The sequence below is a fragment of the Oncorhynchus mykiss genome, chromosome 27 (genome assembly GCF_013265735.2).
Source record: "Oncorhynchus mykiss isolate Arlee chromosome 27, USDA_OmykA_1.1, whole genome shotgun sequence".
Lineage (NCBI taxonomy): Eukaryota > Metazoa > Chordata > Actinopteri > Salmoniformes > Salmonidae > Oncorhynchus > Oncorhynchus mykiss.
In genome coordinates, this window is record NC_048591.1 from 26,146,319 (window position 1) to 26,169,844 (window position 23,526).

Below are 23,526 nucleotides of genomic sequence, written 5' to 3' on the forward strand. Positions count from 1 at the left end.
AGTCCTTCTCATTAGCTCCCTAACAGCCCAAAGCAATTATTCATGGTGAGTAATGTGTACTTATCTGAACATGTTTATGGTAAAAGTGTCCTTTCAGCTGTAGCTTTATTGAGCATGTACCATTTAATGAGAGAAAAAAACATGTTTGTATAGACTTTGACTCCCGTAATTACTACTTCTTTATGGCAAAAGATGTGAATGCACAGTCTTAGAATGATTTTGAGAAACTGCATGTTACACAGTATCATATCATAAAAGATACATAACAGCTTACAGTAACAGCTTGTATGCCATAGCATGGATGAAGGAATTATTTATTATATGTTCATTATGGCACTGATATCAGAGAGGAAGTGGCGAAGCGAGAGGCTCCACTCCTGTCAATTTGGCCATTTGAGAATACAGCGATAAGCAGACCAAGCTGGGGGTTTTTGTATGGAGGTGTATGAGAAAGTGTCGGATTTGGTAAACAAAAAGTGATTGCTAATTTGCTAAGTGATGCTTATTTGATCGAATAGAAGTTTCGTAACGTTTAAGTTGTTACAAATATACTGATATAAGTGGACACGTGATATCTAGGCAAAAAACAAAAAATATAGGTATTTTATATCAGAGTTGTGTCTGTTGTTCACATGCATATCTGCCCACTCATTGGTTGGAATTTTCCCACCTGATCCCGCCGCCACCCACCTGCCTTGCCGACATTGTGACTCCTATTAGGGCAGAGGCAAGAACATCTTATCATGATATAGAGTATCTCTGCTATTATGCAGAAATCTACATTAGAGTTTTTCCCAGTTGTTTACACACTAAAACTGACCCATGAGGAACAATGATCCAAACTCATTCAGCAGAACCATGTACCAAATCTGCAATACTAATGGCACATGTTTTGCTTTACACTCAGATTTCAATTCTATAATAAACATTTGGCATAACGCAACATACAATGCTCTACCTTTGGCATAAACTTCACATGTATTGTGTGCAAATGATAAGCAACACTGTTCAAGAAGCAAAGCACAATTACCAATTTATCACTTTCATTATTCACATGCAAACACTAATTGGTAAATGTTCACTTTGCAATCAGACCTCGGTATAGATTTTTAAAAAAGGCCACCAGTGAGTACTCATGTGTTTGGAGAACAATGAAAGCAAACTTGTCAGAGAGGTAGAGGTGGAGGAAGACCAAGAACAAGAACAAGAACAAGAAGAGTAATCTCTGATGAAACTCGATCGACTGTGGTGGACCATGTGGTCCACCACGGTTTGACCTTGAGAGAGGCTGGGCAGAGTGTGCAGCCCAATCTGAGCCACTTCCATCATCTGGACGTTCCAAAATGGGCATAGGTATGTACTGCAGACATTGGACCTACAGTATCTGCTACTTTTATTACTTGACAGTAGTACAACATAAAGCACAGTAAAGACTGCAGATTCCAATACAGACTGTAAATATTTCAAGTATTACTGTATGTACGAAATTAGGAGCTACAGTGTCTCGCAAAAGTATTCATCCCCCTTGGTGTTTTTCCTATTTTGTTGAATTACAACCTATAATTTAAATGTATTTTTGGAGGGTTTGATTCAGAGTGAGCTTATCAACCATAGCCCGCATCCTTAAGAAACACCTCAAACATCTCCAGATCAAGCAAATCTACAGAGTCCCATTTGAAAGGAATTCCCAAAGAGTGAACGATAAACGGTGTGAATATGCTCAAGTAAGTAATGTACTAGTACTACACTCTTGAAACATTAAAAGACTCACTGATGTTGCCAGTGAACTTTACTATACAGCAATTACAGTATTTACTGTAATTTCAGAGAATCATGGAGTTAGATGCAAATACTGACCCATGACTACTCACCTTGAATTGGACGAATAATTTTTCTTTCAATAGTCGGAAGAGAGAGAATTACTCCAGACACCCGAACAGGCACTCATCCACGTCATGCGCAGAAGAAAGAGACTGAGATTTTGCGGAAGGAGATCGGGGTGCCTTGTGAGGATCAGGCGATGAGTGGCTAATCTGCTTTTGCCATCCGTACTATTGTCCAAATGTACAATCGCTGGAAAATAAATTGGACGAACTAAACGCATGTACAGTTGAAGTCAGAAGTTTACATACACTTATGTCGGAGTCATTAAAACTTGTTTTTCAACCACTCCACAAATGTCTTGTTAACCAACTATAGTTTTGGCAAGTCGGTAAGGACATATACTTTGTGTATGACACAAGTCATTTTTCCAACAATTGTATACAGACAGATTATTTCACTTATAATTCACTGTATCACAATTCCAGTGGGTCAGAAGTTTACATACACTAAGTTGTCTCTGCCTTTCAACAACTTGGAAAATTACAGAAAATGATGTCATGGCTTTAGAAGATTCTGATAGGCTAATTTACATCATTTGAGTCAATTGGAGGTGTACCTGTGGATTTATTTCACGGTCTACCTTCAAACTCAGTTCTTCTTTGCTTGACATCATGGGAAAATCAAAAGATATCAGCTAAGACCTCAAAAAATAAATTGTAGACCTCCACAACTCTGGTTTATCCATGGGAGCAATTTCCAAACGCCTGAAGGTATCATGTTCATCTGTATAAACAATAGTACACAAGCATAAACAACATGGGACCACGCAGCTGTCATACCGTTTGTCACGTTCTGACCTTAGTTCCTTTGTTTTGTCTTTGTTTTAGTATAGTCAGGGCGTGAGTTGGGGTGGGCAGTCTATGTTCTTTTTTCTATGATTTGGGATTTCTGTGTTTGGCCTGGTATGGTTCTCAATCAGAGGCAGCTGTCAGTCGTTGTCCCTGATTGAGAACCATACTTAGGTAGCCTGGTTTCACCTTTTTTTCCTTTCAGTGTTTGCGCCATTCGGGACTGTTTCGTTTTTCAGTTTGATTTTCTTCTTCTTTTGTATTTTGTATTCAGTCTCATTAAATGATATTATGGATACATACCAAGCTGCATTTTGGTCCTCCTTCTTACTACTACTCCTCGTCAGAGGAGGATGAAGACCGTTACACCGCTCAGGAAAGAGACACGTTCTGTCTCTTAGAGATGAACGTACTTTGGTGCAAAAAGTGCAAATCAATCCCAGAACAACAGCAAAGAACCTTGTGAAGATGCTGGAAGAAACAGGTACAAAAGTGTCTATATTCACAGTAAAACGAGTCCTATATCGACATAACCTGAAAGGCCGCTCAGCAAGGAAGAAGCTCCTGCTCCAAAACCGCCAGAAAAAGCCAGACTATGGTTTGCAACTGCACATGGGGACAAAGATCGTACTTTTTGGAGAAATGTCCTCTGGTCTGATGAAACAGAAATGGAACTGTTTGGCCATAATGACCATTGTTATGTTTGGAGGAAAAAGGAGAGGCCTGCTGCAAGCCAAAGAGCACCATCCCAACCATGATGCACGGGAGTGGCAGCATGATGTTGTGGGGGTGCTTTGCTGCAGGAGGGACTGGTGCTCTTCACAAAATAGATGGCATCATGAGGAAGGAAAATTATGTGGATATATTGAAACAACATCTCAAGACATCAGTCAGGAAGTTAATGCTTGGTTGCAAATGGGTCATCCAAACGGACAATGACCCCAAGCATACCTCTAAAGTTGTGGCAAAATGGCTTAAGGACAACAAAAGTCAAGGTATTGGAGTGGCCATCACGAAGCCCTGACCTCAATCCTGTGGGCAGAACTGAAAATGCGAGCAAGGAGGCCTACAAACCTGGTTCAGTTACACCAGCTCTGTCAGGAGGAATGGGACAAAATTCAGCCAAATTATTGTGGAAAGCTTGTGGAAGGCTACCCGAAACATTTGACCCAAGTTAAACAATTTAATGTCAGTGCTACCAAATACTAATTGAGTGTATGTAAACTTCTGACCTGCTGGAAATGTGATGAAAGAAATAAAAGCTGAAATAAATCCTTCTCTCTGCCATTATTTTTTACATGTCACATTCTTAAAATAAAGTTGTGATCTTAACTGACCTAAGACAGGGAATTTTTACTAGGATTAAATGTCAGGAATTGTGAAAAACTGAGTTTAAATGTCTTTGGCTAAGGTGTGTGTAAACTTCTGTCTTCAAATGCAAATCAATTTATAACATTTTTGACATGCGTTTTTATGGATTGTTTTGTTGTTATTCTGTCTTTCACAGTTCAAATAAACCTACCATTAAAATTATAGACTGATCCTTTCTTTGTCAGTGGGAAAACGTACAAAATCAGCAGGGGATCAAATACTTTTTTCCCTCACTGTATATCCTACCAGCAGGACATTAAAAACTGTAATAGTTATGTTTCATCGAGTCGTGGCTGAACGACGACATGAATAACATACTGCTGGCGGGTTATACACTTTATAGGAGAATAGAACAGCAGCCTCTGATAAGACAAGTGGTGGTGGTCTATGTATATTTGTAAACAACAGCTGGTGCACCATATCTATGGAAGTCTCAAGATCTTGCTCGCCCAAGGTTGAATATCTCATGATAAGCTTTAGACCACACTATCTACCTAGTGAGTTTTCATCTGTACTTTTCGTAGCTGTCTACATACCACCACAGACCGATGCTGGCACTAAGACAGCACTCGTATGAGCTGTAAACCGCCATAATAAAACAGGAAAACGCTCATCCAGATGTGGCGCTCCTAGTGGCCGGGGACTTTAAAGCAGGGAAATTAAAATTCCTTTTTACATCATTTCTATCAGCATCTTAAATATGCAACCAGAGGGAAAAAAACTCTAGACCACCTTTACTCCACATGCATACAAAGCTCTTCCTCACCCTGCATTTGGCAAATCTGACCATAATTCTATCCTCCTGATTCCTGTTTACAAGAAAAATTTAAGCTGGAAGCACCAGTGACTCGGTCAATACAAAAGTAGTCAGATGAAGCAGGTGCTAAGCTACAGGACTGTTTTGCTAGCACAGACTGGAATATGATCCAGGTTTCTTCCGATGGCATTGAGTACACCACATCAGTCACTGGCTTCATCAATAAGTGTATCGATGACATCGTCCCCACGGTGACCGTATGTACATACCTCAACCAGAAGCCATGGATTATAGGAAACATCCTCACTGAGCTAAAGGGTATAGCTGCTGCTTTCAAGGAGCGGCTGCTTATAAGAAATCCCGTTATGCCTTCAGAAGAACCATCAAACAGGAAAAGCGTCAATACAGGACTAAGATCGAATCGTACTATACCGGCTCCGATGCTCGTCAGATGTGGCAGGACTTGCAAACTATTACAGACTACAAAGGGAAGCACAGCTGAGAGCTGCCCAATGACACAAGCATGCCAGAAGAGCTAAATTACTTGGCTGCTCGCTTCGAGGCAAGTAACACTGAAACATGCATGATAGCATCAGCTGCTCCGGACTACTGTGTGATCACGCTCTCCGCAGCCGATGTGAGTAATACCTTTAAACAGATCAACATTCACAAGGCCACAGGGCCAGATGGATTACCAGGACGCGTACTCTGAGCGTGCGCTGACCAACTGGTAAGTGTCTTCAAAGACATTTTCAACCTCTCCCTGTCTGAGTCTATAATGCCAACATGATTCAAGCAGACCACCATAGTCCCTGTGTCCAAGAACACTAAGGTAAACTGCCAAAATGACTTCCGCTCCTTAGCACTGATGTCTGTAGCCACGAAGTGCTTTGAAAGGCTGTTCATGGCTCACATCAACACCATTATCCCAGAAACCCTAGACCCACTCCAATTTGCATACTGCCCCAACATATCCACAGATGATGCAATCTCTGTTGCACTCCACACTGGGCTTTCACATCTGGACAAAAGGAACACCTATGTGAGAATGCTATTCACTGAGTACAGCTCAGCATTCAACACCATAGTGCCCTCAAAGCTCATCACTAAGCTAAGGACCCTGGGACTAAACACCTCCCTCTGCAACTGGATCCTGGACTTCCTGACGGGCTAACCCCAGGTGGAAAGGGTAAGTAACAACACATCCGCCACGTTGACTTTCAACACGGGGGCCCCTCAGGGGTGCATGCTCAGTCCCTTCCTGTACTCCCTGTTCACTCATGACTGCATGGCCAGTCACGACTCCAACACCATCATTAAGTTTGCCGATGACAGGCCTGATCACCGACAACGAAGAGACAGCCTATATGGAGGAGGTCAGAGACCTGACCGTGTGGTTCAAGGACCTCTCCCTCAATGTGATCAAGACAAAGGAGATGATTGTGGACTACAGGAAAAGGAGGACCAAGCACGCCCCCGTTCTCATCGACAGGGCTGTAGTGGAGCAGGTTGAGTGCTTCAAGTTCCTTGGTGTCCACATCACCAACAAGCTAACATGGTCTAAGTACACCAAGACAGAACTTAAATTTTTGTATTTTCTTGTTAGATTACACACAAACAGTATACAGTATTACAAAATCTTAGTCTTTACACTGAAATAGGTTCTGATAGTAGTGTTTTGAAAATGTCAGTGTGATCAGTTGTCACTCATTTGATGTGTGTTTGTGTGTCTCATTTGTATGCAAAGTTTCATTTTGAGTAGGAAGTAGATGATTTTGATTGCTGCATTTCATTTTGCAAGATGTCTGTGGGGTTTGGAGAAATTGTCTAACTTTTTTCTGTTTAGAGTTTTGAGTACATGAGGTGTAGTTTCAGCAAATGTGTGTTAACAATTAGGAAAAACTGTAATATAGCCCATCTGGAGATCTACATGTATTTTTCTTTTGTGTGTTTCAATCATAATATATGAAACTCTAGTTCTATTGTTTGTCATTTCACAAATTGATACATGATCTTGCCTTCAGCAGAAGTATGCAGACGCTCTGAGTCTTGTTAGTAATGGAAACCATTGTCATAATCATAATATAACATGAGCCAGATGAGACAGACTTGCCGTCTGGGATCTTGACTGGCATGGCTGATTAAAAAAACAACAATGTATTCTTATGATTTAACTTCATTTAGTTTGACTGCATAGCTAAGTTGTAGTTCTATACTAAATAAGACATCCATGGATTTACACTGGGGCCTAATTCAGGGACTATCATCCTGCAACACTTTAGAACACACAGTGTTGGTAAGACATTACATGAACTGGTTTTGTCCTAAAAATGATCGAAATCACTCATAATTTGGGCTATACAACAACTTAAAAGAAACCATTATTTTAAAAAATGTGAATTACAATTCAAATACACTGTTCAAAAAAATAAAGGGAACACTTAAACAACACAATGTAACTCCAAGTCAATCACACTTCTATGAAATCAAACTGTCCACTTAGGAAGCAACACTGATTGACAATACATTTCACATGCTGTTGTGCAAATGGAATAGACAACAGGTGGAAATTATAGGCAATTAGCAAGACACCCCCAATAAAGGAGTGGTTCTGCAGGTGGTGACCACAGACCACTTCTCAGTTCCTATGCTTCCTGGCTGATGTTTTGGTCACTTTTGAATGCTGGCGGTGCTTTCACTCTAGTGGTAGCATGAGACGGAGTCTACAACCCACACAAGTGGCTCAGGTAGTGCAGCTCATCCAGGATGGCACATCAATGCGAGCTGTGGCAAGAAGGTTTGCTGTGTCTGTCAGCGTAGTGTCCAGAGCATGGAGGCGCTACCAGGAGACAGGCCAGTACATCAGGAGACGTGGAGGAGGCCGTAGGAGGGCAACAACCCAGCAGCAGGACCGCTACCTCCGCCTTTGTGCAAGGAGGAGCAGGAGGAGCACTGCCAGAGCCCTGCAAAATGACCTCCAGCAGGCCACAAATGTGCATGTGTCAAACGGTAAGAAACAGACTCCATGAGGGTGGTATGAGGGCCCGACGTCCACAGGTGGAGGCTGTGCTTACAGCCCAACACCATGCAGGACATTTTTCATTTTCCAGAGAACAACAAGATTGGCAAATTCGCCACTGGCACCCTGTGCTCTTCACAGATGAAAGCAGGTTCACACTGAGCACATGTGACAGACGTGACAGAGTCTGGAGACGTCATGGAGAACGTTCTGCTGCCTGCAACATCCTCCAGCATGACCGGTTTGGCGGTGGGTCCGTCATGGTGTGGGGTGGCATTTCTTTGGGGGGCCGCACAGCCCTCCATGTGCTCGCCAGAGGTAGCCTGACTGCCATTAGGTACCGAGATGAGATCCTCAGACCCCTTGTGAGACCATATGCTGGTGTGGTTGGCCCTGGGTTCCTCCTAATGCAAGACAATGCTGGACCTCATGTGGCCGGAGTGTGTCAGCAGTTCCTGCAAGAGGAAGGCATTGATGCTATGGACTGGCCCGCCCGTTCCTGTCCAGGAGTTGGCGGATGCTTTAGTCCAGGTCTGGGAGGAGATCCCTCAGGAGACCATCGCCACCTCATCAGGAGCATGCCCAGGCGTTGTAGGGAGGTCATACAGGCACGTGGAGGCCACACACACTACTGAGCATCATTTTGACTTGTTTTAAGGACATTACATCAAAGTTGGATCAGCCTTTAGTGCGGTTTTTCACTTTAATTTTTAGTGTGACTCCAAATCCAGACCTCCATGGGTTGATAAATTTGATTTCCATTGATAATTTTTGTGTGATTTTGTTGTCAGCACATTCAACTATGTAAAGAAAAAAGTATTTAATAAGAATATTTCATTCATTCAGATCTAGGATGTGTTATTTTAGTGTTCCCTTTATTTTTTTGAGCAGTGTATGTATTTGTATTACACGTGCATTTACCAACCTGTGGCTGCTTTGAAAGCAGATTGCTAAATTCACATTCCGCCCACTGTGCACCACAAACACATACTTAAAATAAGTGATTGATGTGTTAAATGTAAGACTGTAGTCGGCTGTGGAGTATTTCAGAGCTGATAAGGTGGTCCATGAATGGGAGAAAAGTTAAGTTATTTTTCCCTAGGCCATCGTACGTTTTAATTTCGGCATTAATTGCCTCATCTAATTTATCATAATTGACCATGAGACTAATGATGACCACATCCCCAGTGGTTATGACAGTCTCTTCATAAGATATCACTGTGTAAAAGATTACCTGTCAATTCAAGTGCCTCAACTGCAGAGCACCTGCAGTGAAACATTTTTATCTTTTGGCATCCTCTTCGTCAGGACCATGTCTGTAAAAGGTGGCAGTACCACTCAGCATTATCTTTCAAATTGAAGATGTTTGTCCTTCCCATGCCAAATCATGGCATCCGTTATTTAAGTAATGTCTCCTTCATTGACTAAAACTATCAATCTCCTTAATTGCCGTGTCACTTCCGGTGATTTGTATAGAAGATTTACTCCCATATTCTTACTGATTGTTTCCATCTACTTTATGACCTCAGATTTGATCATGAATGTAGCTGGTGTACTAACTCTGTGTTTATATATAGATGTACGTAGGAAGATATTGGTCTGATAAAATTAGAGTACCGTACGGTCAAGTATGTGGTTCCAACGAGTCCCAACTCTCATCTTTCCATAGAAGGGTCATAACAGTTTGTAGGCCAAACTGTTTGGACTTTCGGGATGTCTCAGGGTCTGACTAACACAGCTCTAGCTCTGTCACCTTTCACCACAGATGTGGAAGTGTTACATAGGCGGATGCAATGAATTGAGATGCATCTAATGCAAAAAACAGAAAGCTCTAACATAAACTGAAGATTTTTATTGAGATGTTCTTATTATGCTAATTAGATTTCCATGCGGGCGCGGACATTGAACTTAGGGGGTATTAAGGTATTGATCCTTACCTGGTGATTACAACCACTAGAAGAAAAGTGCTGAACTGACAAAGCAGTTTTTTTACTTTCCTTTTTCTTGAGGTCAACACCTCAGATGGCTTAAATTCCTCCCACAGCAGCATGTTTATCGAGCCGACTGTTACCTTTTTCACTTGACTGCTTTGTCTTATTGAAATCAATGGGAGTCCAGGCTGACTACTCAGTCCATTAATTTGATATCATGAAACTGCCAGTTCGTAACAAACCACAAGTAATATAATCAGACCTTTACCTCAAAGATGTTTGTTCTATCGCCCAGGGAGTTTCTGACCCATACTAATGAAATGACCTGGCTACACCATGTAACTTATGGGAGGGAGGTATGTTTGTGTTGATTCAAATGAAGTCCGGGGCGGACTGGGACTAAAAATCAGCTCTGGCATTTCTGACAAACCGGACCATTTTTTCCATGAGGCCCCCATTATTAGCCAGACAATTATTATTTTGTGCAAAAAAAAGTTATACAGGCCCAGAAGTGAAAAAAATGGACCAGCCCATCTGGCATTTTCCCGAAATACCAGATGGCCAATATGTCCCTGAATGAAGTTATTCAACCTTACATAGCCATTACAGACTCCACCTCTACAACGGACATTCTGGCACTGTGGCTTGAAATGCTTCATAGATCAAATCCATGGCACCCTGCTTCAATCAATAAACTATTTGAGATTAGGCTCTGTCAGTGTCCTCAGCTGGCAGAGTAGATACAGTAGATACTCCTGCAATAATGGGACCCACTGCTGTTTCCTTGGTCGTTCAGCTATCTATGAATAATACAGTCTGTAGATCTACAGTATAGAATGTACAATTGCACCATACAATAGGAATTTTGAATTAGCAGCTACTAGCTATGTTGGTGATTACCTTTCTCTTAGGTTTAGAGAGACACAATCTCATTAAGGTGCTACATTTGTCTCTAGTTTTTGTTCCAGTAAACTACATTTCAAAATTTTTGATTTTGAGGCAATCTTTAAAATGTTGCTTCCTGACATAAGTACCTTTCTCATTTCAAAGCATTGAAATCCTTGTGTTTAATTAGTAAGTTACTAATTAGATGTATTTTTGTTCACTGACGTCATCTGACAAGCTTTGATAAGGTTGATAACTCTCATATTTTGTTCCTGTGTAATGTTTAATCACTCCCTTGAATTAATTGTGAGATAAAAGAACTGAACATGGCAACCCCAGAGAAGCTAGCTAATTACCACTTTGACACATTCTCTGATAACTACATTATCTAAAGCTCATGTGTTACAGCACAGGCAGACACACTGTAATAACACAAAGGTAACAATCCATACATTTAGCAGCATTTTTGTTTTGATTATGTTTTGTCATTAAACTTTTTGTCTCTACTCAATATTTGTTGTCATGTAGAACATCATCCAAAGTGACATTATTTGTGTAATGTAAAATGCACTCTGATGTGCAGTTATGAAAAAAAGTTGTATTTTATTTTTTGAATTTACGGCTACCACACCAGGGAACCAAAAAACACTAAAAAGTGCCCTAAAAAGTGCCCTTTCGAAGTCCTTTCAGAACCAATTGCTGCCAGGGTCAACAAGCTTCCAACGAGGAGTCAACCCCACAGTGATCCTCTCTGTATGTGTACTGTAACTATTTACCATGAGAGCGGAAAGACATATCCCCAGGTTGCTAATGAACTACATTAAATCTGCAAAACAATCATCTTTCTTAATCAAGGTATATTATTATCATCTCACTCATGATTGCTAATGTATGCCTCCAGGCAGCATTTAATGAACACTTAAGGGGAGACACCTCAAAATGTATCTTATTGTTGGGTCTCGGTGAGGTATCCATACATCTCACAGAGACAGTGGTCATCTGCCTGCTGTTCTGTACCAGAAGGGTTTTTAAAATGTTGTATTACAATAATGTCATGTAGAGTGGCTAGCGAAAGTATTCACCCCCTTGGCCCCCCTTCCTATTTTGTTGCCTTACAACCTGGAACTCAATTTGATTTGAGGGTTTGCTATTACAGCTGCACGTCTCTCTAAGCTTGGCACATCTAGCCACTGGGATTTTTGTCAATTTTTCAAGGCAAAACTGCTCCAGCTCCTTCAAGTTGGATGGGTTCCGCTGGTGTACAGCAATATTTAAGTAATTCCACAGATTCTCAATTGGATTAAAGTCTGGGCTTTGACTAGGCCAATCCAATACATTTAAATGTTTCCTCTTAAACCACTCAAGTATTGCTTTAGCGGTATGCTTGTCCTGCTGGAAGGTGAAACTCTATCCCAGTCTCAAATCTCTGGAAGACTGAAAAAGGCTTCCCCACCACAACCGGACCAAGCGGCGTGGTAACGGGCAGCAGGAGCAGCAGCAGCGGCCAGCAACACAAGACTCATGGACATGGGAGGACGAGTTGGACGGAAAAGGACCCTGGGCACAGTCCGGGGAATTTCGCCGCCCCAAAGCAGAGCTGGAGGCAGCGAAGGCAGAGAGGGGCTGGTATGAGGAGGCAGCACGGTGGCGCGGTTGGAAGCCCGAGAGTCAGCCCCAAAAATGTCTTGGGGAGGGGCATACGGGGAGTGTGGCGAAGCCAGGTAGGAGACCTGCGCCAACTCCCCGTGCTTACCGGAGAGCGAGAGGGACCAGGCAGGCACCGTGTTATGCTGTGGAGCGCACGGTTTCCCCGGTGCGGGTGCATAGCCCGGTGCGGTACATTCCAGCTCCTCGTATGGGCCGGGCTAGAGTGGGCATCGAGCCAGGTGCCATGAAGCCGGCTCTACGCATCTGGTCTCCAGTGCGTCTCCTTGGGCCGGCGTACATGGCACCAGCCTTACGCATGGTGTCCCCGGTTCGCCAGCACAGCCCAGTGCGGGCTATTCCACCTCGCCGCACTGGCTTGGCTACCGGGAGCATGCAACCAGGTAAGGTTGGGCAGGCTCGTTGTTCAAGAGCTCCAGTGCGCCTGCACGGTCCGGTCTATCCAGTGCCACCTCACGCACCAGCCCTCCGGTGGCAGCCCCCCGCACCAGGCTGTCTCTCCGTCTTCTGCCTACAGGGTCTTCCGCCTGTCCAGCGCTGCCAGAGCCAACCTCCACTCCAGTGCTGCCAGAGTCTCCCGTCTGTCCAGAGCTGCTAGATTCTCCCGTCTGTCCAGAGCTGCTAGAGTCTCCCGTCTGTCCAGAGCCGCTAGGTGTCTCCCATCTGTCCTGAGCCGCTAGAGCCGCCAGTCTGTCCTGAGTCGCTAGTCAGCCAGGACCTGCCAGAGCCGTCAATCAGCCAGGACCTGCCAGAGCCGTCAGTCAGCCAGGACCTGCCAGAGCCGTCAGTCAGCCAGGAGCTGCCAGAGCCGCCAGCCAGGAGCTGCCAGAGCCGCCAGCCAGCCAGGAGCTGCCAGAAGCCAGGAGCTGCCAGAGCCGTCAGCCAGTCCTGAGCTACCCTTCAGTCCTGAGCTGCTCCTCAGTCCCGAGCTGCCCCTCAGTCCGGGGCTGCACCTCAGTCCAGTGGGGCCCTTGAGTAAGGTTGCCAGTACTGTCACGCCCTGACCATAGTTTGATTTGTATGTTTATAGGTTTTGTTTGGTCAGGGTGTGATCTGAGTGGGCATTCTATGTTGTATGTCTAGTTTGTCTGTTTCTGTGTTTGGCCTGATATGGTTCTCAATCAGAGGCAGGTGTTAGTTGTTGTCTCTGATTGGGAACCATATTTAGGTAGCCTGTTTTGTCATTGTGGGTGATTGTCTATGTTAGTTGCTTGTGTCAGCACATGTCGTATATAGCTTCACGGTCGTTGTTCATTTATTGTATTGTTCCGTTTACTTTGTGTTTTCGTCATCCATTAAAATGATGCATTCACACCACCCTGCGCTTTGGTCCGCTTCTTACGACGATCGTGACAACCATGCTTCACTATGGGGATGGTATTCTCGGCATGGTGAGAGGGGTTGGGTTTACGCCAAGCATAACGTTTTCCTTGATGGACAAAAATCTAAATTTTAGTCTCATCTGACCAGAGTACCTTCTTCCACATATGAGTCTCCCACATGCCTTTTGGCAAACACCAAATGTGTCGCTTATTTTTTTCTTTAAATAATGTCTTTTTTCTGGACATTCTTCTGTAAAGCCCAGCTCTGTGGAATGTACGGCTTGAAATGGTCCTATGAACAGATACTCCAATCTCCGCTGTGGGGCTTTGCAGCTCCTTCAGGGTTGTTATTGTTGCCTCTGATGAATTCCCTCCTTGCCTGGTCTGTGAGTTTTGGTGGGTAGCCTTCTCTTGGCAGGTTTGTTGTGGTGCCATATTCTTCCCATTTCCTATTAATGGATTTAATGGTGCTCCGTGGGATGTTCAAAGTTTGATATTTCTTTAGCACCCACCCCAATCTGTACTTCTCCACAACTTTGTCCATGACCTGTTTGGAGAGCTCCTTGGTCTTCATGGTGCTGCTTGCTTGGTGATGCCCCTTAGTGGTGTTGTAGACTCTGGGTCCTTTCAGAACAGGTGTAAATATACTGAGATCATGTGACAGATCATGTGAAACGTAGATTGCACACAGGTGGACTTTAACTAATTTTGTGACTTCTGAAGGTAATTGGTTGCACCAGATCTTATTTAGGGGCTTCATAGCAAAGGGTGTGAATACATATACATGCACCACTTATGTTTTTTATTTTTTAGAATATTTTGAAACAAGTTATTTCTTTCATTTCACCTCACCAATTTGGACTATTTTGTATATGTCCATTACATGAAATACAAATACAAATCCATTTAAATTACAGGTTGTAACATAATAAAATAGGAAAAAACGCCAAGGGGGATTAATACTTTTGCAAGGCACTGTATTACTCTTATGATAACATGGCAGCATAACATGTGCCATTATGCTGACACTTTTATCTAAAGTGACTTAAAGTCATGTGTGCATTTATTTTAAGTATGGGTGGCCCTGGGAATCGAACCAAAAATCCTGTCATTGCAAGCCCCATGCTCTACCACCTGGGCTACAGGCAAATGGAGATATGCCACCCACTATATATCGTTACCATGAATGATGCTAGAAGCATCGCTCAGATGGGACTTCTCACCAGACAGAAAGCATCTGGGCTTAGTTTGGTCTTCTCACCGGACAGGTAGCATCTGGGCTTATTCACATGGTCTAACGCTTTGATAGTCCATCTTAGAAACGTCCATTATTAACCTAGATTTGTAGAATATGAATATAAATGTCATGTATTGTCATGTTGTGTCTCTGTCCTTTCCTTTCACCCTGTCTCCCTCTGCTGGTCGTATTAGGTTACCTTTTCTCCCCCGCTTTCCCCCAGCTGTTCCTTGTCTCCTCCTGACTACCTCGTCACCCCGTTTCCCACCTGTTCCCTTTTTCCCTCTGATTAGTCCCCTATATCTCTCTCTGTTTTTGTTCCTGTCCTTGTCGGATTCTTGTTTGTTGTGTTTCATGCCTGAGCCAGACTATCGTCATGTTTGCTGTAACCTTGTCCTGTCCTGTCGGAATCTGCCGGTCTATCTGAGCCTACCTATGTTTGGTTATTAAAGAAGCTCTGTTTAAGTTAGTTCGCTTTTGGGTCCTCATTCACTCACCGTAACAGAAGAATCCGACCAAGAATGGACCCAGCGACTTCGGATCCTCTCCACTCAGCCGTCGAGATCCAGGGAGCGATGCTAGGCAGACACGAGCAGGAATTGTCTGCTGCTCGACATGCCGTTGAGACCCTGGCCACCCAAGTCTCCAACCTCACAGAACAGGTTCACCATCTCCGCTTCGATCCACCGGCCACTTCCAGGGCTTTCGAATCTCCGGAGCCCAGAATCAATAACCCGCCGTGTTACTCTGGGGAGCCCACTGAATGCCGCTCGTTCCTCACCCAGTGTGATATTGTGTTTTCTCTCCAGCCCAACACTTACGCCAGGAGCACTGCTCGTGTCGCCTACGTCATATCTCTCCTTACTGGACGGGCTCGTGAGTGGGGCACGGCAATCTGGGAGGCAAGGGCTGAGTGTACTAACCAGTATCAGGACTTTAAGGAGGAGATGATACAGGTTTTTGATCGATCTGTTTTTGGGGAGGAGGCTTCCAGGGCCCTGTCTTCCCTATGTCAAGGCAATCGATCCATAACAGACTACTCTATTGAGTTTCGCACTCTTGCTGCCTCCAGTGGCTGGAACGAGCCGGCTTTGCTCGCTCGTCTTCTGGAGGGTCTCCGCGCAGAGGTAAAGGATGAGATTCTCTCCCGGGAGGTCCCTTCCAGCGTGGATTCCTTGATTGAACTCGCTATTCGCATTGAGCGACGGGTTGATCTTCGTCACCGAGCTCGTGGAAAGGAGCTCGCGTTCTCCGTTGCCCCCCTCTCCGCATCACTACCATCTTCCTCTGCCGGCTCGGGAGCTGAGCCTATGCAGCTGGGAGGTATCCGCATCTCGACTAAGGAGAGGGAACGGAGAATCACCAACCGCCTCTGTCTCTATTGCGGTTCTGCTGGTCATTTTGTCACTTCATGTCCAGTAAAAGCCAGAGCTCATCAGTAAGCGGAGGGCTACTGGTGAGCGCTACTACTCCTGTCTCTCCTTCAAGATCCTGCACTACCTTGTCGGTCCATCTACGCTGGACCGGTTCGTCAGCTTCCTGCAGTGCCTTAATAGACTCTGGGGCGGAGGGCTGTTTTATGGACGAGACCTGGGCTCGGGAACATGACATTCCTCTCAGACAGTTAAGGGAGTCCACGGCCTTGTTCGCCCTGGATGGTAGTCCTCTCCCCAGGATTCAGCGTGAGACGCTACCTTTAACCCTCACTGTTTCTGGTAATCATAGCGAAACCATTTCTTTTTTGATTTTTCGTTCACCTTTTACACCTGTTGTTTTGGGCCATCCCTGGCTAGTTTGTCATAATCCTTCCATTAATTGGTCTAGTAATTCTATCCTCTCCTGGAACGTCTCTTGTCATGTGAAATGTTTAATGTCTGCTATCCCTCCTGTTTCCTCTGTCTCTTCTTCACAGGAGGAGCCTGGTGATTTGACAGGGGTGCCGGAGGAATATCACGATCTGCGCACGGTGTTCAGTCGGTCCAGGGCCACCTCTCTTCCTCCACACCGGTCGTATGATTGTAGTATTGATCTCCTTCCGGGAACCACTCCCCCCCGGGGTAGACTATACTCTCTGTCGGCTCCCGAACGTAAGGCTCTCGAGGATTATTTGTCTGTAGCTCTTGACGCCGGTACCATAGTCCCCTCCTCCTCTCCCGCCGGAGCGGGGTTTTTTTTTTGTCAAGAAGAAGGACGGGTCTCTGCGCCCCTGCATAGATTATCGAGGGCTGAATGACATAACAGTTAAGAATCGTTATCCGCTTCCTCTTATGTCTTCAGCCTTCGAGATCCTGCAGGGAGCCAGGTTTTTCACTAAGTTGGACCTTCGTAACGCTTACCATCTCGTGCGCATCAGGGAGGGGGACGAGTGGAAGACGGCGTTTAACACTCCGTTAGGGCACTTTGAATACCGGGTTCTTCCTTTCGGCCTCGCTAACGCTCCAGCTGTCTTTCAGGCATTAGTCAATGATGTCCTGAGAGACATGCTGAACATCTTTGTTTTCGTTTACCTTGACGATATCCTGATTTTTTCACCGTCACTCCAGATTCATCTTCAGCACGTTCGACGTGTCCTCCAGCGCCTTTTAGAGAATTGTCTTTTTGTGAAGGCTGAGAAGTGCACTTTTCATGCCTCCTCCGTCACATTTCTCGGTTCTGTTATTTCCGCTGAAGGCATTAAGATGGATCCCGCTAAGGTCCAAGCTGTCATTGATTGGCCCGCCCCTAAGTCACGCGTCGAGCTGCAGCGCTTTCTCGGCTTCGCGAACTTCTATCGTCATTTCATCCGTAATTTCGGTCAGGTGGCAGCTCCTCTCACAGCCCTTACTTCTGTCAAGACGTGCTTTAAGTGGTCCGTTTCCGCCCAGGGAGCTTTTGATCTCCTCAAGAATCGTTTTACATCCGCTCCTATCCTTGTTACACCTGACGTCTCTAGACAGTTCGTTGTCGAGGTTGACGCGTCAGAGGTGGGCGTGGGAGCCATTCTTTCTCAGCGCTCCCTCTCTGACGACAAGGTCCACCCATGCGCGTATTTTTCTCATCGCCTGTCCCCGTCGGAACGTAACTATGATGTGGGAAACCGCGAACTGCTCGCCATCCGGTTAGCCCTAGGCGAATGGCGACAGTGGTTGGAGGGGGCGACCGTTCCTTTTGTCGTTTGGACTGACCATAGGAACCTTGAGTACATCCGTTCTGCCAAACGACTTAATGCGCGTCAGGCGCGTTGGGCGCTGTTTTTCGCTCGTTTCGAGTTTGTGATTTCTTATCGTCCGGGCTCTAAGAACACCAAGCCTGATGCTTTATCTCGTCTCTTCAGTTCTTCAGTAGCCTCCACTGACCCCGAGGGGATTCTCCCTGAGGGGCGTGTTGTCGGGTTGACTGTCTGGGGAATTGAGAGGCAGGTAAAGCAAGCGCTCACTCACACTCCGTCGCCGCGCGCTTGTCCTAGGAACCTTCTTTTCGTTCCCGTTCCTACTCGTCTGGCCGTTCTTCAGTGGGCTCACTCTGCCAAGTTAGCCGGCCACCCTGGCGTTCGGGGTACGCTTGCTTCCATTCGCCAGCGTTTTTGGTGGCCCACCCGGGAGCATGACACGCGTCGTTTCGTGGCTGCTTGTTCGGTCTGCGCGCAGACTAAGTCCGGTAACTCCCCTCCTGCCGGCCGTCTCAGGCCGCTGCCCATTCCCTCTCGACCGTGGTCTCACATCGCCTTAGATTTTGTCACCGGACTGCCTTCGTCAGCGGGGAAGACTGTTATTCTTACGGTTGTCGATAGGTTCTCTAAGGCGGCTCATTTCATTCCCCTTGCTAAGCTTCCTTCTGCTAAAGAGACGGCACAAATCATCATCGAGAATGTTTTCAGAATTCATGGCCTTCCGTCAGACGTCGTTTCGGACAGAGGTCCGCAATTCACGTCTCAATTTTGGAGGGAGTTTTGCCGTTTGATTGGGGCTTCCGTCAGTCTCTCTTCCGGCTTTCACCCCCAGTCTAACGGTCAAGCAGAACGGGCCAATCAGACTATTGGTCGCATCTTACGCAGTCTTTCTTTTCGCAACCCTGCGTCTTGGTCAGAACAGCTCCCCTGGGCAGAATACGCCCACAACTCGCTTCCTTCGTCTGCGACCGGGCTATCTCCTTTTCAGAGTAGCCTCGGGTACCAGCCTCCGCTGTTCTCATCTCAGTTCGCCGAGTCCAGCGTCCCCTCCGCTCAGGCTTTTGTCCAACGTTGCGAGCGCACCTGGAAGAGGGTCAGGTCTGCACTTTGCCGTTATAGGACGCAGACTGTGAGGGCTGCTAATAAGCGTAGAACTAAGAGTCCTAGATATTGTCGCGGTCAGAGAGTTTGGCTCTCCACTCAGAACCTTCCCCTTAAGACGGCTTCTCGCAAGTTGACCCCGCGGTTCATTGGTCCGTTCCGTATTTCTCGGGTCATTAATCCTGTCGCAGTTCGACTTCTTCTTCCGCGATACCTTCGTCGCGTCCACCCGGTCTTCCATGTCTCCTGTATTAAGCCCGTTCTTCGCGCCCCCGCTCGTCTCCTCCCCCCCCCCCCATCCTTGTCGAGGGCGCACCCATCTACAGGGTCCGCAGGATTTTGGACATGCGTCCTCGGGGCCGTGGTCACCAGTACCTCGTTGATTGGGAGGGGTACGGTCCTGAGGAGAGGAGTTGGGTTCCCTCTCGGGACGTGCTGGACCGTGCGCTGATCGAGGATTTCCTCCGTTGCCGCCAGGTTTCCTCCTCGAGTGCGCCAGGAGGCGCTCGGTGAGTGGGGGGGTACTGTCATGTATTGTCATGTTGTGTCTCTGTCCTTTCCTTTCACCCTGTCTCCCTCTGCTGGTCGTATTAGGTTACCTTTTCTCCCCCGCTTTCCCCCAGCTGTTCCTTGTCTCCTCCTGACTACCTCGTCACCCCGTTTCCCACCTGTTCCCTTTTTCCCTCTGATTAGTCCCCTATATCTCTCTCTGTTTTTGTTCCTGTCCTTGTCGGATTCTTGTTTGTTGTGTTTCATGCCTGAGCCAGACTATCGTCATGTTTGCTGTAACCTTGTCCTGTCCTGTCGGAATCTGCCGGTCTATCTGAGCCTACCTATGTTTGGTTATTAAAGAAGCTCTGTTTAAGTTAGTTCGCTTTTGGGTCCTCATTCACTCACCGTAACAATAAATGGTAAAATGTACTATTGGTGGATATATTGTAACAACAACGTGTGCAGCAGTTGTCAAAGTACATTTTATTCAGTTCTGGCTTCGGCACTATTGCCTCTTACCTACACCAAGAGTTTGAGGATCCATTCAATATAGATAGTGTTAGTGTGTTTAATTCATAGACTGGCCATGTCAGCTCTAATTGTGGTACATGTGTAAAAGTTAAGTTCCAAAGAAGCAATTTGGTCCCCTGGTCGGTGGAAAGGAGATGAGTTCTCCATTTAACCGTTCCATTCCATTAAGCCTATCGTCCATATTGAAGGCCTCTCCCGTCTACAAACAATGCATAATTAAACTGGTGATGCTGTCCTTTCACCCGTTTGTGTGCGTTAATGGGAAATATCCGTTAGGCATTCAGTCAGATTTGCATTAATGCAGAGTTAAGTCCAAATGCTGCATGCTGTGTACTCACCACCCTAAAGGAATGTACAGATCAGTGGAGGCTGGTGACTTGAAAAATTGAGGAGCCAGTGGGATTTTTGCCCATTCTTCAGACTGAAACAGGTTCCCCTCAAGAATTTCCCTGTATTTAGCGCCATCCATCATTCCTTCAATTCTGACCAGTTTCCCAGACCTTGCCAATGAAAATAATCATGGTGTTCTCGGGGTGATGAGAGGTGTTGGGTTTCTGCCAGACATAGCATTTTCCTTGATGGACAAAGAGCTAAATTTTAGTCTCGTCTGACCAGAGTACCTCTTCCATCTGTTTGTGGAGTCTCCCACATGCCTTTTGGTGAACACCAAATGTGTTTGCATATTTCTTTCTTGAAGCAATGTCTTTTTTCTGGCCACTCTTCTGTAAAGCCCAGCTCTGTGGAGTGTACGGCTTGAAGTGGTCCTATGGACAGATACTCCAATCTCCGCGGTGGAGCTTTGCAGCTCCTTCAGGGTTATCTTTGGTCTCTTTGTTGCCTCTCTGATGAATTCCCTTCTTTCCTGGTCTGTGAGTTTTGGTGAGCGGCCCACTCTTGGCAGGTTTGTTGTGGTGCCATATTCTTACAATTTTTTAATAATGGATTTAATGGTGCTCCATGGGATGTTCAAAGTTTCAGATATTGTTTTATAACCCACCCTGATCTGTACTTCTCCATAACTTTGTCCATGACCTGTTTGGAGAGCTCCTTGGTCTTCATGGTGCCGCTTGCTTGGTGGTGCCCCTTGCTTAGAGGTGTTGCAGACTCTGGGGCATTTCAGAACAGGTGTATATATACTGAGATCACGTGACACTTAGATTGGACACGGGTGAACTTTATTGAATACATACGCACGCACACCTTATCGTTTTTTTGGGGGGGGTTGAATTTTTTGAAACAAGTTATTTTTTTAATTTCACTTCACCAATTTGCACTATTTTGTGTATGTCCATTACATGAAATCCAAATACATTTAAATTACAGGTTGTAGCGCCACAAAATAGGAAAAATGCCAAGGAGGTTTTTCAAGGCATTGTATTATGGGGTTTGGGAATGAGAGGGCTAATTACACCATGTTGGAAAGGGGTCACAGCAGTGACTGAATGAGGGTATGAGGCATGAGTTGAGGTGTTCAGAGTCTAGACCAGTGCAGGACAGGATTTAACTGGGAAGACAAAACTATAAGAAATCACACTACACAGTTAGACAAAAGAGCTAAGAATGAGTTAGTCCAAGCAAAGAGTAAAAACATTGATGTGTAATAATGTGTTTGTGTATGTGATTGACTCTACATACAGGAATGAGAGAAAATTGTGCTTGGAGGGGAAACATTCAATGTGCCAGTGGATGACTGGGCACATGAGACATGTCTTCAGTTCATGTCAGGAGTAAGTTGACAATGGTAGTGGAGTGGAATAGGCATCACCTTTTATATCAGAGAAAAGGAGGGGACTTAGCTATAAATACAAATAGCAGATACATTCCATTACTGCTGTGCCATCGTAGGTTTGGACAACAAGTTTCTCTATGAACTTAAACATCTCAAAATTCATAAAGTCGAACACAGACTGCTTATCTTGCCCACTTTACAGATTAAAGTATACCAAGAAACATTCCCGATTAAAGCCCTGATCATTCACATTCCTGATGATAACTGACAACTGCAAGCAGACTGAAGGTCCAAGAATGGTGAGGCAATTTTTAACAGGTGATCACTGAAAAATCGTCTCGTTTTCATCCGATACAGCATGTCAGATTTCATATGTTTAGGTGTAGTCCAGGCTGCTGCAACATTTATGTCATGAGTTGTTGCTTGTGTTTGTCTGGTGTGATTATGCATTATCATCTTTGCTAAAACAATACAGGAGAAAAGTGGAAAGCCTATCTAAGCTCATGTGAAAAAATGCGCTGCGTCAACCTGTCTCTTAAATCTAACTTTTAATGGATGATGCGATGAAAGCTATCAAATCATTTGGAATTGTTTGACATCCCAGAAAAGAAAGTCGAAAGTTTGATATGTTCAGCAAATAAACCATCGTAATGTGTAATTACCTCTGCAAGCTCCTTGTAGTTGCCCTTGTTAATGGAACTTTCCCTCTCATCGTGTCCTCTGAAAGCAAATTCTTGCATGCTCTGCTTTTGTTTTTTTCGTTTAGCTGAATGATCGATGTTATTCAAGTCACTGTACCCACCTTTCCACCAAAGGCTCAGACTTTCCAAAAATCAGGCAAGCAATACAGGTGGCCTGATGAAAGGCTCCCTGTTAACTAGCTATACTTTTGATACCAGTTGGTATTGAACGCCCTCACCTTTTCATCCTTCTTCATGAAACTGATCTCAGGCAGAGGTCGACCGTCGCTTTTAATTTGCACCTTTTCATCCTTCTTCATGAAACTGATCTCAGGCAGAGGTCGACCGTCGCATTTAATTTGCACCTTTTCATCCTTCTTCATGAAACTGATCTCAACTGATCAAAACGACAGGTCAATGGTAGGCACAGGTCAGTAATCCAGGTCAGAGTCCAAAAGGTACAGAACGACAGGCAGGGTCAGGGTAGGCAGAGGTCAATAATCCAGGGTGGTGTGACAAGGTACAGAAAGACAGGCAGGGCAGGCAGAATGGTTCCTGGAAAACAGGAACTAGAAACAGACAGGAGCAAGGGGAAAAACGCTGGTAGGCTTGACGAAACGAACAAAACGAACTGGCAACAAACAAACAGAGAACAGAGGTATAAATACATTGGGGATAATGGGGAAGATGGGTGACACCTGGAGGGGGTGGAGACAAGCACAAAGACAGGTGAAACAGATCAGGGTGTGACAGATGGAAGATACAGTAGCTGTCCTCCGGCTACACCATGGTGCTACCCCAAACAGTGCTGTTGAAGTTACTGACCTTCCTTGCAAAACAGTGTATTTTAGTCAATTATTTGGTGACATATGAATATGTTTAGTATAGTTTTATGTAAAAAGGATAACTTTTTTTATGTTTCACAATTATTATTATTTTTTTTGTAATCACTGAGGAGGATGGAGGATGGTCCTCCCTTTCCTCCT